At 36.3% G+C, this 14,026-nt stretch overlaps 1 long non-coding RNA gene across 39 annotated transcripts in view; it reads right to left on the bottom strand.

Annotated features, from left to right (window-relative positions):
• The window catches only part of LOC110352930 (uncharacterized), a 237,964-nt gene that overhangs the window by 56,854 nt on the left and 167,084 nt on the right, over window positions 1-14,026 (bottom strand). For 31 of the 39 annotated variants that reach the window (XR_011809464.1, XR_011809463.1, XR_011809480.1 and 28 more), the window contains one exon: window positions 2,002-9,654. The exons of 6 other annotated variants lie outside the window; for them this stretch is intronic. This is a non-coding gene — a long non-coding RNA (uncharacterized lncRNA). The remainder of the gene's footprint in view (window positions 1-2,001; window positions 9,655-14,026) is intronic. 2 more of the 39 variants (XR_011809470.1, XR_011809471.1) reach the window with 2 other exon arrangements.

Genomic DNA, 14,026 nt, shown 5'->3' with positions numbered 1-14,026 from the left:
AGGTAACAGCTGAAGATGAGGACAGGAACAGTGGAAAAAAAGTTTTAAAAAGTGAAGCTAAAAGCTATGAATTTAGAGTGCACACTGATCTTAAAAATCTTTGCTGGTTAAGTGTTACCAAATGATGCCATATGAGACACCACAACATTTCCCTAAGCTTGCGAAAGGCCATAATTGTGGTGCTCCAGATAATTTCATGCAGTAACAGCTTATAAAAGTTGACTCTTTAGTAGAAATCCTATGCCTGATGGCCTAGCACAGATTATCTTGTTCTTTGTTGTCCCCTGCATGACGAGTGAATATGGTTAACACACATTATGGAAGAAAGAGCGAAAATCAAGTGATGGTACACCTGATTTTCAAATAGCAAGCATATCTGCCACGACCATAGCCTCACGATGAGGGTGCTCACCTGCCTGCCATGTTTGCTCACTCTGAATCCTTTGAAAGTGCCCAGCATCCAGAAAGTCAACATGGACAGTTCCTGCTTTCCAGGAAGCAATGAGAGTTTCCATTCTTTCCCTGCCCTTTATGCAAACCACCTCCTGGAGGTGCTTATCTCCTCACCCAGACACTGGCTGTGAGACTGGTCACCTGAGTTTTAGGTATGGATATCTTTATGCTGAAGTTATCCCTTTGGAATTCATTCCAGCACTCAAAGAGCACATGATGCCAGCCAGAGGTGTGTGATATGTTGTCCCCTTCTCCACAATGGTTTTGAGAGAAATTATGCTGCTGTCTGGAAGGAGCAGCACAGGGCACAACTCCAACGAGTAGCCCCTCTGCTCATTTTGCATTTCACTTCTTACTGATCCTTGCTGGGCTCCCTGGACCTTTATTCTCTCTCTGCTTTATGCAAATGCATGAAGACATCAGTTAAAAAGTTGGGGTGATAGAGCTCAGTTTGACCTTAGGTAGCACTCAGTGGACTAGCATACCTCTTTTGCAGCAGGCACAAACATACAAGCCTTTAGTGTCAGGGGTACATGTCTCATTCTTCCGGCTGCTTTTCTCACAAACAAATATTTATTTTGGAGAAAGACGGGGAAATCCAATTCTCTACTTGTGGTTTCGATTCCTTTTGTCTGCAACATGTTCTGCTGGGGAAGTGATGCACAGCGGTTTCTTTTTCAAATTTGCTTCTGGCTCGGCAAGAAGGTGGGTGGCAGGGCAGTTGGAAGTCATCAAGCATAAGTAATAATGTTTAGTAACCTTTTGTGTAACTCAGCCCTCCAACATATTCAACGTCTTCCTTTTCCTATTCTTATTGGGGGACAGATCCTTAGAGGTCCTCAGTAACTTTAAATTTAGCTGAGACATTCCAAGTCCTAAACTTAAGCCCACAAACTTTGCACAGAAAAGCATCACAAAAATCTTTCTAATCCATACTGCAAAAAGGGAGCCAACCACACCACTGGGGTAAAGTGAAGCAAGCCTCCCAAGAGCAGTAGAAGAAGGCAGCAATAGAACAATTAACATGAGCAGGCCACAATAACCTCCTCACACTATGAGTCAAATCCTGATCTCCTGGTCACCACTTGAGTAGATAAGGATCTTTATGGAATATGTATATTGAAGATAGAGCAGGTGCCAGATTTTTCTCAGCCCAGTGGTAAGCATAGCTGCCTTATTACCACTAATTAAGCAAATGTTAGCATGAAAGACATGTTCAAAGGAAAAAAAACAACAACAACAACAAAAACACTCCCCTAAATCACAGTAGTTGCAATTGGTTACTTGTTAATGACAAACAGTGATGACTGGTGATATTTATTCATGTGGTAGATTTTCAAAGCAAAAAGTAGGGTTTAGTATCCCCAGCTAAAGCTTTCCCAAGAACAATATGATAGACCATTCAATGTGCTAATACTCAGTTCTAGTCATGCTTTTCATGTGCAGATTTTGGAAAGAGAAATTCCTTACTGGAAATTTTATTTTTTACATAATCATATATTTAATGCATAAATACATTCATGCCATGGAAGTAGGCAGGAGAAATACCTGTTTTTTGACCATGTAAGCCTTCTTTCTAAAATAGTTTCTCTCTTGTTCCTTTCTGTAGAGGACAAACTGATTCTGTCTTTCTTGATGTCCACTGTCAGGAGAAAAGGTGAATGTGAATATATATTCACATTCTGAAAAAAGCTTTCTAAATTTTAAATAAGTTGTTCTTCTATTTAACAGTGATCCCCCAAATACCTATTGACACAACATTCACACAGAGGACACAACAGAGAGCTCCAGGTAAATTCTCAGCAGATGATAGGAAAAATGAAATTTCTCAGTATTACCATGCACTTAGCTGAAGTGGCATGTTCTCCAATCACAGATGCAGCCTTGACTGTTGTATCAAAATTCTCCATGCCAGCTCTTATCTACATGAACGGTCTGCATGCAGAGATGACATTATCCCCACATCCTTCAGCTGGTGGCTGAAATCACCAGAGATCACCAGGAATTTGTGATCTTGTCAGAAATCAGAAATAAGGTAGAACCTTACAGGCATTCAGTGTGTATAAAACACATATGAAAAGCAGACAAAATTCAAATTTCTGAGATAGAATTCCAAGCCAGTAATAAGGATGGGTCTCAAAAGAAACATCCCATAAGGAATGGATACAACACACAGGAGAAGACCCTCCTATCCTCCAGGAGAAAGCATACTAACAATAAACATTTTTACATATGGCAAATATATCAGTGAGCATGTTGCTACAGGTTCATGGGAAGGATGTGAGAAGGGTTCTTAACACAAGTTTCAAGTCTTACAGAGGAGAAAATTCCATTAAAAAAAAAAAAAAAAGGAAACAGTTTGATTAAAGCTTTTAGAATATTGAGGACCAGGATCCAGAAATAATGCATCCACAGGAAATGGAGGATGCTGCACATTTTGTAAGTAGACTCTTCCTAACCATCTAACCATAGCTCAACAGATTAAAAAAATAATAATAATAACTCAATCAATCCAATCTAAAAAAGTAAACTAGCCTTTTCTGTAACATCCAGGGTTTGCCTTGACCCCAGAAGATGAGAAAAGAAACAGCCATGGAAAGAGTACAAGCCAACACTTATGTCTTGAAGAAGTAGAAGTATTCATCCTGAAACTCTCCACACAATTCTAGGAATGAATACTAGGCAGACATCACTGAAGACTGAGGACTTCTTATCTTGTGCTCTAACTCTCTCTCTGAAGTCTATCAAAAGATAACTATTCCTGGAGGTGTTTAAGGCCAGACTGGATGGGGATTGATCTAATGGAAGGTGTCCCTTCCCATGACAGGGTGGGTGGAATTAGGTGATCTTTAAAGTCCCTTCCAACCCAAGCTATTCTATGATCCTGCAACAGCTGAGAAAAGCATTGAAGAATGAGCTCGCTCTCAAGCTTCCAACAAACTTTCTGCCCACCCATGGTAATTTGCATTTATTGACTCTCATAAAACGAGCTTTTTATTCAAAGAAGAGAAATAAAGAAACTTCTGCTGGTACTGAAATCTTGTGTTTGAGCTCTAGGCTAATGAAGGAAATGTGCTCCTAACACCTCAACTTCATACAGCTGCTGCTGGAAATAGTTGCCAGAAGGGTTGGGGATGTTCACAGTGTTAGAGAGGAAGGCCCTGGGTTAGTGTCATGTCCCAGTGATCATGACAACCAAGAGATTCCCAGATGAATAGTCATGGATTAGATAGTCAACAGACTGCTTCCAACCACTTGGCCCTATGAATAAAGATCATGTTAGTTGCAGAGGATTTGCTACTACAAGTGACACAGCTAACCTCTGTGAACACCAGAGATCTGCTGCAATAAAACCATAAAAGATGGAATCTTCTCCTGACAGATTTACTGGGCACATGGAATCTGGGTTAAATGGCCTTAAAAACAAGGAAGAGTGTAAGAAAGGTTTTCAGAGCGTAGGTACATCCTCTAAAGAACCTGCAAAAGTTGGTGCATGAAATCTTCATTGCTGTCAAAGTAGAAAAGCACAATCTGACCTAGTGCATGTGATTTCTGATTTAAATAAATTAATTAATTAACCAATTAACTAATTAAAAGAAAAAGGTCTAAGCACTGGAGGAGAGGTTTCTGAAGAACTAAGATGAACTTGTAGAAGGTATACACAACTCCTAAGTTAGAGTTAAGGTTGCTGAAAGAATAAAATATTTGTTCTCAATGGCAAGGTGTATGTATACCCTCTGTGCGAATGTATATGTTGATATTATTAAAGGCCTTAAGATCACTGAATCATAGAATCACAAGTAATCTTATACATCTAGTCTTACATAACCCATACCTTCTGAATATATTTCAAAATAAAGAACTTCACTGGTGGAACTTGAAGCAATTCTTTGCAATGGTGTAACAAAAAAATAAATAAATAAATAAATCTGACTAATCCTTAAATTGACAAGACAAATTTCAATATTCACCTTATGAAAAGAACAAACAATGATTTTGTAAATTCTTAGTTTATATTACTGTGACTTGGAAACTATTTTTGTAAATGATATTATATTGGAGGTCATGATTTTCCAAATATTGAAGCACTTGTTTATAGTTTGGTGTTTAATAACCAAGTGCATTAAACATTTTGTGCTCTAAATTTACCAGTTCTTGGATATTTACCAAATTCTCTGCAGTGTGCTGCTCCAGGAAAACACTATCCAAGTTTTGATGACAGCTTAAATTACTTTATACTTTTACAGCATTAATAATCTGCAATATTAGAAATACACTGAAAAGAGGCAATTAATTACTATCATAATTACTGTTGTCAAGCTAATCCCAGATTTATGTTTCGTATTTACTTCTCTCCCTTATATTTGCTTTTATTTTAGATTTATGGGAAGTTTATTTTTCATTAGAAGTGTTTTTGATGCACATACAGATTGTCAAGCCATCCTCAGTCACTGATAAATGCCAACCTGTATAAATGAAGTTTTGAAACCAGACTGTGGTTACCATACTCAACTGTGGATGTACTAAAATTAGGCACATGTATTCCCATTTAGCCACTTGAGTTATTCACATCACTAAAAAAAGGCCACTTGTTTAGGTGCCTTTAGTTAAGTGACTAAATTGAGACCCCATGTGGCATGCATATTACAAAATAACAAGAGCTTGTTCCTTAATAGGCTCCCATGAAAGCCAACGGGAATTTAGCCATAGAATTCAAAGGGGACGGACTGCACCCAACTAGCAGATTGTGTAATAGCTTTTATTTTGATGTTAGGTTTTTGGTGCTTCTTCTCAGTAAAAGATTGAAAACACAAGTTAATAAATCTTCTAATTAAACCACTTACCAATATTACAACATTAGTGTTGGGATAAGAACAAGCAAAAAGAAAGGCAATTATAAAAGCGGAAAAGAAACAAAGACAAAGGAAGAAAACGGGACAAGTAGGTGGATTCTGTCTTTGGCTGTTGGTTTGGCTCTTTCACTCTCTCACAGTCCTTTGGGGATCCAGACTGGGCAGCAGATTTCAAAGGTGTTGACAAGCCTGGCAGACCAGAGATTTCAATTTGTACCCCATCAACAATGCCAGGCAGCTGTAAATGACTAACATTCTCTGCTTCATGATGGTTCCAGGATTAGGGATAGGTTTTTGCTTTAAGTCCACTATGGACTCCCTGCTCAGAGGCTCATGCTTACTTAGTGAATGCTTTCAGTCTATAAGCCACCAGTCCAGTTTCTTTTTCTTCAGCCAATATAAAAGGGGCAGAAATCTTTTAAAAGGTGGATAAGTACTTCCACATTTTTCTCTTATTTGCTCCCACTTTCAGGAAACAAATAAGAAAAGTATGATGGGGCCCCACTCAACCATCTTTCTTTCACAGGGTTGGGTACTTACATTCTGAAATCTCTTCAACTGTTTGGAAATCTTCCATCATTAATATGAAGGCATATTAAAAATTTTGTTCTTGCATACAAGACTTACAGCACCAATTTGTTCAAAAGTAATATTAGAATTTTAGCAAAGGGTGGGCACTTTTCTCCAAATTCTTCCTTTCCAGCTCAGGCAGGTTTTTTGTGATAAAATAAAAATGGTCTATTCTTGATACCTGAGCTCAGCACTACCTTCTAAACAGAATCAGAAGGAGGGCATTATCTATCAAAACTTCACGAGCACCTTCTCCGTCCAACCCAGTAAGTGGATATAAGGCACTTGCATAGCCATGCTACTTTATAGATCAGTGGAACCACCAGAAACATTGGACATTACAGCCTCCTTTTTCCTTATGACATGACAGGTCAGGGTTGTTAAACTTTGGTTTGTAATACAATGATACAGAATGGACAAAAATGACTGAAAAACAGATGACATCTTTTGATATTGTCATTTAAAAAAAAAAAAAAAAGAAAAAGAAAATTTAAAGGTTTTTCTTTTTGTTGTTGGTTTTTTGTTTTTGTTTTTTTGTGTGTGTGTGGTTTTTTTTTGATGTTGTTGTTGTTGTTGTTTTGTTTTTGTTTTTGTTTTTTTTTGTAATCTCTATTTTCTGCATTGCAAACCTGAGGTTTTGACTCAAAGACAGAATCTCTTAATTTCTGGATAGTTGTGATTATTACATGATTCACACTGAACCACTAAAATAAATGGAGTTCTGCCACTGGCTTCACTGGAAACTGGCACCAAGCCTTCATTTGGTAATTTAATGTCTGTTTTACAGCTGTAAACCAACGCACAAAGTGTATGGTTTCTGATGCCTCACAAGTTAGAAGAACTGCCTAATGAACTTCATCTTAGCAAATCACTCTTTTATGTATAATTTATTATGTCTTCATCAGTGAAACCAACTCAAAGCACAAATGCAAAGCAAATATATTGGGGCTGAAATTAGAACTATAACAATACACAATGGTAAATGTGCAAAACATTTTATCTTTCTTCAGTAGTTCTAATGGAAGCCTTCACAAACTTGAACAAGACTACTACAAACAAGTTCTGCCTTCATTCAGCAGACTTTGCAAAGTTGAAGAGCTTGAAAAAAAAGGGGGAGAGGAGGGGAGGGGAGAGGAGAGGAGGGCACAGGAGGGGAGGGGAGTTTCTTGTCCCTAAGTAAAATCAACATGGATGTTGATTTTTTTTTTTTTATTTGAAATCGGTACCTTGCAAAAATTAATTAATTAATTAATTGAGATTAGTTACATGCCACTCTGGAAAATATTGAGAGAATTACATTTTTTTAAACTACTTTTTTTTTTCCCCTGCCACTTTCTGTCTTCCCAGCAGGTGTCATTAAGAAAAATTGCATCCAGTGATTCTAAAACACAATGTGTTCTGAAACACATGTGGCTGAATGACAACACGAAATACTTTTTTATCTTATTTTTTCTTTCATGGCCTAAATCATTAATTTGCAGTGTGCCACACATAACTCAGTTTAAGAATAAAATTATCTCTGGATATAGCATTTCTGGTGTTGCCAAACTGGTCACTTATAGGTGTTTATCATCTCTTGGTTTAATCTGCATAGAGTTGAAAAGAAACAGAGGGGTTTTTGTATACATACTGGGACATGGAGAGGAGAAATACAACAATATTAACAGAGTTAATATTCCTAGCTACGCTTGTTGTGTTTGTCTACTCAGCTTCTTGCCAACCTTAAAATTCATTAATAGGAAAAATACCGAGTTCATTGGCTGCAACACCTCCATTGTAGAAATCAGACTACTACTATCTACCACATGTTCTGGCACAAATCCAAGTTCATTCTCTTCTTCTTCAGACTTCTCCCTCCATCTCACTAAAGACCCACAAAATTGCCTGTGGAAACAAATGTTTTAGAAAAAAGTCCTGACAAGGACAATCCCTAATGTTGCCACTTGATGCACAGAGCCACAACAAGAGAGCACAGAACTTCATGGAGGCCACTGGGGTACTGCCTGGGTGTGGAGATGTTCCCACATGGAAGAGATTATAGAATTGAAGAATGAAGCCAAGCAATTTGTTAATCCTTCCTATGATCATGTATTTTGCATATGTTGTGCAGCAACGTACCTTTCAGTTGGGACTGGTTATGTTATGCTGAAGTTCATCTTACGTAACTCTGATCAGTTAGACCACAGATGCTGAATTAAGTGGGCCTTCAGGAGTTGGCCTTCTTGCCCCTGAGTTCTTGACAGAACCAAGAGCAAAGTGTACCAGGAGTAAAATAAATCAAGAACTGAAGAACAACAGTTAAAACAGGGCTCTACATGGACTCTTTATCCCAAATTGTCTTGTTTTTGTTTTTCTGCCATCTGAGCAGATTTCTGATCACTGCAAACTGTGTCCAGGTTTCCTTAGAGTTCTGCCAGAAATAAGAGCCGGGGCATGTTTATTTCTGAGGGCAGATCCAAGAGAGGCGATAAGTTCAGCCAGCTAGCAGGCGCTAGCATCCAAGGAAGCGAAAGAGGACACAGAGAACATAGACACTATGCAGGAATCGTGTTTTTCAGTGGGACCCAGCATATAAGCATTTATGTAGCCTAGATTTATGAGTTTGTAAAGGTGCCCCTCTCACACTTTGATGGCCTGGTGTCTGGTCATGAGTATTACATAAAGTTCAAATTTTGGTGCTGAGATTAGCCATTGTTCATTCCTTTGAAATGATGAACATCAGGTTGAACACCTGGTTTTTGAGAAAACTGTTATCATTTTTATTACAGTAATAAAATCAAAGAATAATAAATTTGGCTTTTTAATTGTACAAGCTAACTTTTAATCTAACTTTTAATTTATAATTTTAAGGAGGCTAGAATAGTACTGGTAAGTAAACTAAATCATTTTTGTTCCTTCTCAACTGCAATTGCAAAGTCTGCATTTTCCTTCCTTCTTTCCCTAGATCAGACTCATGAAATTTATCTTGCAATGCTAAAACAACAAAACAACAACAACAAAAACTTACCAATCTCTGTCAGAGGAATGTGTTTAATCCACTGCTGTGAGTATTTTTACAAACAATCCCAACACAAGGATTTGAGTTAGCTACCTAAATTAGCTACTTGTGACACATATTATTAGTGGTTCAGACAGACAGGTTTCTGCAGCAGCAGAGATGCAATGCATCTAGGCTAGATATTTGTACTGAACTGCCCTAGAAGGAACTTCTTGCATTTCTTATTCAGGGAGAGTTTGATACATCTTCTCAGTCCTCTTTTGAAGCGAAGTAAGTCTTTAAGAGGGTTTTTGTTGAAGTAAATGATCTATTTCATCCACAATATTTCCATTCAAAGGACTTGAGGTTTTCCATGTAATGGTGCCACAGTTTCTGTCAACTGACTCTACACAGATATCTTGAATCATAGAGCAAGTGTTGGAATACTTTGCATGAGCAGAAAGTGATTGTTCAGGCAGTGTCTGTAGAGATACAGAGGACAATGACTGCTAGAGCAAACTAGCCTGGCATGGATTCTTCACCTTTTTGCATTCTTAAATCAAGACTAGATGCCTTTCTGAACTACAACTTCTAATCAAAGGTAATTTCGCTCAGTCCATGAGTAACTAGTTTAAATTATGTAACTTCTGCTATATAGGAGCATGGACTAAATTATATAAAGATTATTTCCTGCAAAATGTTGATATTAAAAATAAATCTTCAAATTTCTTCTCACACTCAGGGGTTTATTAAGGACGTCATCAGAGATTTGTGAGGTCTCTTTGAACAATTAGTTTAATCCTGAGTATGAAAGAAAGAGAAAGTTAGCAGATATAATGTGAACTTAGAAACACAGATGATTATGAAAAATCATATTCAGCAACTACTCAACTACTTCGAGACAAAACAATCCATGCTTTTGCAACTGTCCTGGATTCTTGCCCCAAGTTGCTCCTTGTTTCAAAGAAGCTGTATGGTTATGTAAAGTGCTACTGACCTGAGAAGCACCAAGATTAGGGTCTGTTGAAATTTTAGCTATTGATAATATGCAGTTAACAAACAAATTAGCCTGTGCAGTTAGAAATGCCGTTTGCAAAGAGCAAAATTTAAGACAGTCTTGCTTTGACACTTTTGGTATACTTCTATTGTTCACTTTCTAAAAACATCTATGGCACAGAACTGACACTGTGATGGAAATAAGGTTCAGATCATCTCACTGTAAGATACTAATAACCAATAACATTCTCTACCATAAGTAAAAGTACATCAAGTATTTCCTGTGCAATTAAGGGAACTGGCATATTTATAATGGCACAGCTTATTTCAAAATTAAAGGTGTGCATATTTTCCAAATTTAAATTCAAAAGAAAATAAAAATACAGTTCATCAAATACACTTTTCATTAATTTCTCAGCTAGTTCAAGAATTTCATGTTTATTTTTTCAACAACAGGAAGCTGCTTAATGACAAATTATAATAAATGCAGGCTAGACCCTTCCCTAGAAAAGGTTCTGTCCAGCTGTATTTTTATTCGGAATGGATTGCAATCACTACAGGAAGACAATGAATTGCCTTTTTCAGTGTACAGAAATAAATTAGAAATCAAAAACTTATTTTTCAAAATTAAAGGTGAAAGCACAGGAAAGCTACTTGAAAGGACATCTGTCACTTCAGAAAGTCTGTAATAAATATATATATATATATATATACATATATATACCATAGCAACATACAGAAAAACTGCTAGGAGAGTGTTTTAAATCAAGGCATTCAGTTCTGTCCACAGCTTTTTTGCATTTAGTTTTTTAGTTCACTTTACTCTTATCTGTTTGCCCAGGACTAATTCAGACTAAGAAGCTATATGTCACTAACTAAACAGTATAATTAAAAGTCCTACTGCTACAGCTGGTTTGAAGCATTTGAGATCTTGGGAATTACAAGGAACTCATATTAAAAATAAAAAGGATGTAATCAGATCCCCCTTGTACAGTTTAATGGGCAAGAGTAATTTCATGATTGCAATTGGTTTGAATGTAGAGTATTGCTCTAATTACGTATATCATGTATACACACAAAGACTAGAATCTATATAATCATGATGATTTAAAGTATTCTTGGTAACTTTCATGATTACGTTTAATCTGGGGAAAGTATTTACAAATCACAAGATCGCTTTATACCATGATGTAAGATAGAACCATGTTAATGATGGACACCAGACACACATTTAAACTAGACATTGTGATGTAGTGTCCAACCTCCTGGATGAATGTAGCAAAGAGAAGCAGACTCATGTCTGTAGCATTTTCTTTTTTAAACTACCAAACAACTAAACCATGTTTCATTGTTCAGCATGCCACTGGTGAGGATACCTACACATGTTAGTCTTTTCTGTGCCATACTATACTTTCTGGAAAAGTCATTCCAGATGGATGTCAGTTTGAGTATATGAAGGCTGCAGACTTGTTATAATTGTAGTACTAAAACAAACTGTGCTTGTGCTAATACTTTCCATATTCCAGTTCAGTCCAGAGTAATTTTTGCTTACTTTTTAACAAAATCAGTTCTGTCAGTTTTTGTGTTATTAGATGATATGTACTTTTCCCATATAAATTGTACACTGAAGTGCTTCAGATAAAGCTGAAACTAGAAACTTTAAATGCTAGATTTTGTAGATCAGAGCAGTGATTCAGGAAGCAACAGGAGGCTGAATCTCACAGGCTTCCATTTCTAAACTACAGCTATTCTACATTAGCATGTTTAAACTACCAGATCTTGGAGTGCTGCTTTTCATAGCGGGAGTTTTGCAGATTAATACAAGCTTGTTTTTTCTTTCTTTTTTTTCCTTTTTTTTTTTTTTGCTTGTTTGTTTTCTAAAAAGCCTTAAATAAGAATGCTGTCATTATGCAAATATACTTTAAAATACATTTGTTTAAAAACAAAGCAAAACAAGCAAACAAAAAACTTCAAGTTTTCTTTCTCCTTCTCTTTCTCTTCATTTCTCTTTTAGTTAAAATAACTCTGGTAAGTGAAAAGCCTGATTCTATAAAGTTCTGATTAGCTCCTGCAGAAGTAAAACCAATGGAAGGTAACCATGGTCAGCGCTTGTATAAACAGGCTTACCTGCCAAATCAAGAGAAATACTGAGAAATATTAAGAAAGCAAAAACATAAAAGAGCTAGTGGAAAGGCTGGTTTATATTTAGTGAAAACACTTTTTTATTTTAGCACTTTGAGTTTAACTTTGGAGCTAAGAGAGTAAATGAAATGATTTCTTTTTAGCCAGTACACAGGGTATACAGTTGAAATTGTTTCTGCTGCCCAGAGGAGAGGACATAGGGTTCATAATATGGATATTAATTATACAGCAGTTTGAATCAGGGAAGTTATCTGGATGGTATACTATCATCATATAGCTCCAAAGTTTGGGGTACCTTTGGATAAGAGTCCAAACTGCATTGATTCAAGACTGTGTTTATTTGTTTAAAACTTCTGAATATTTCTCTTTTCACAAGGTTCACAGTCTGATTCCACTCTCAGTGTTGCTTCAAATTGTGCAATTGCATTTTAATCATTTGGGAACAGCTTCACTTGATCTCCAGTAATTTCATTGAGATATGTTTCATTATTTATATTGGAATTATCTGATTGTTCACAAAATATGTTTTGCACACATTTTGCATTCTAAAACTTTGGAAATTAAGTCCTAGATATTGCTATCTTAAGATTTTATTTCAGTTCACAGTAACATTTCATACTTCAATGAAGAAAATATTTCTGAACACAAAACACATGACATTAATTTTGGATATTTTTCATCTGCTTTGTCTACATCAGTTCAGGTAGCCGCTGTGCCAAATGCTTAATAAAAGTATTGTGTTTAAATTACAAAGGACTCTATTCAATGAAACAGCAGAATACCCTTTTGGCTTGCCCAACTGGATACATAACAGAGACATCTGGAAAATTGGTCTAATTTCTTATTGTAAAATAATGTAGAAAAGTAAGAAAATCTTTCCCTGTTTTCCTTTACTGACAGGATTATATCATGTAAGTGATTATAGGCATAAAGGACATCATTACATATACTGCTGATGCTATTTTAATTTTTTTTTTTTCTGATTCCTATTTAAGAGCTCATTTATTTTTTCACTCACACCTGACATATTCCTGTTGTTATGCTGACATTTCCAGTGAATTATCTCCTCCAAAACCAAGGAGTGTCTCTCAGGTCAATTTTGAGTGGTTCATTTTGTATTTATTTACAGATGCAGAAAATAGATCCGCCGTGGCTTTGTTTCCTCTCAAGCTGTCTTGGGCTAATTCTTTTCCTATCATGGGACCACTCTGTCCTTATTTAACTTGGTTATATTTAAATTATGTCCTGTAACCTTTGCCATTATTTTTTCCTTAATATAAAAAAGATGATACACTATTAACGTGGCTAAATTTTCCATCTAAACCATTCAAACTTCAATACTTAATATATTTGAGATTGCCTAAAATTTTCCCCCCATCAAGAACAAAGAGAAACATATTGGTAAAATAAGCAACTTAAGATGACAAGCTTACTGTCAGTATTCTGATCTGTATGTGAAGTTGGCAGCTGCTTAACACTTACTCCACTTTCATAATGATGGACACTGGAAAATGTAGTATTTTTCTCTCTCAGCCTTTCCTAATTCACTCCATATGTAAGCAGAACTTCCATACACTTACCTCATGCACCCAGATTTCTAGCACCCCCTCCCCATGTAGGGGCAGGTTCTCTAAAGCAAAAATAAAAAATACCTTGGTGGTTTGTGGTTTTCATACACACTCTCAGTCTCACATACTCAGAACCACTAAAAATCAGCAGCTCCCTAGAGAGCTAGGATTTAATTTGGATCACACGTTACCGGCCAGACTAGAGAGTATCTTTACAATAACAATATTTACTTATATTCATAAACAGATGGTAAAACAACACAGAGAGAAATGCTTGAAGAAAAGTGAGCAGTTTAGAACAAAAACAATGGCCACAACAGATAAAGATTGATTTGCTTTCTATTAACAGAGATGCATACAATATTTAATTCTTGAATAAGTATAGCTTGTTTTTTTCAAAATATATTGTAGGTCAGGTACTTCTTCTTTATCTGTCTATCTTAACACTGAAAATCAGGTTTATTCCA

The sequence above is a fragment of the Anas platyrhynchos genome, chromosome 5, assembly GCF_047663525.1.
Source record: "Anas platyrhynchos isolate ZD024472 breed Pekin duck chromosome 5, IASCAAS_PekinDuck_T2T, whole genome shotgun sequence".
Taxonomy (NCBI): domain Eukaryota; kingdom Metazoa; phylum Chordata; class Aves; order Anseriformes; family Anatidae; genus Anas; species Anas platyrhynchos.
Note: the sequence above shows the minus strand (reverse complement) of the source record. Positions and strands in the feature narration are given on the sequence as shown.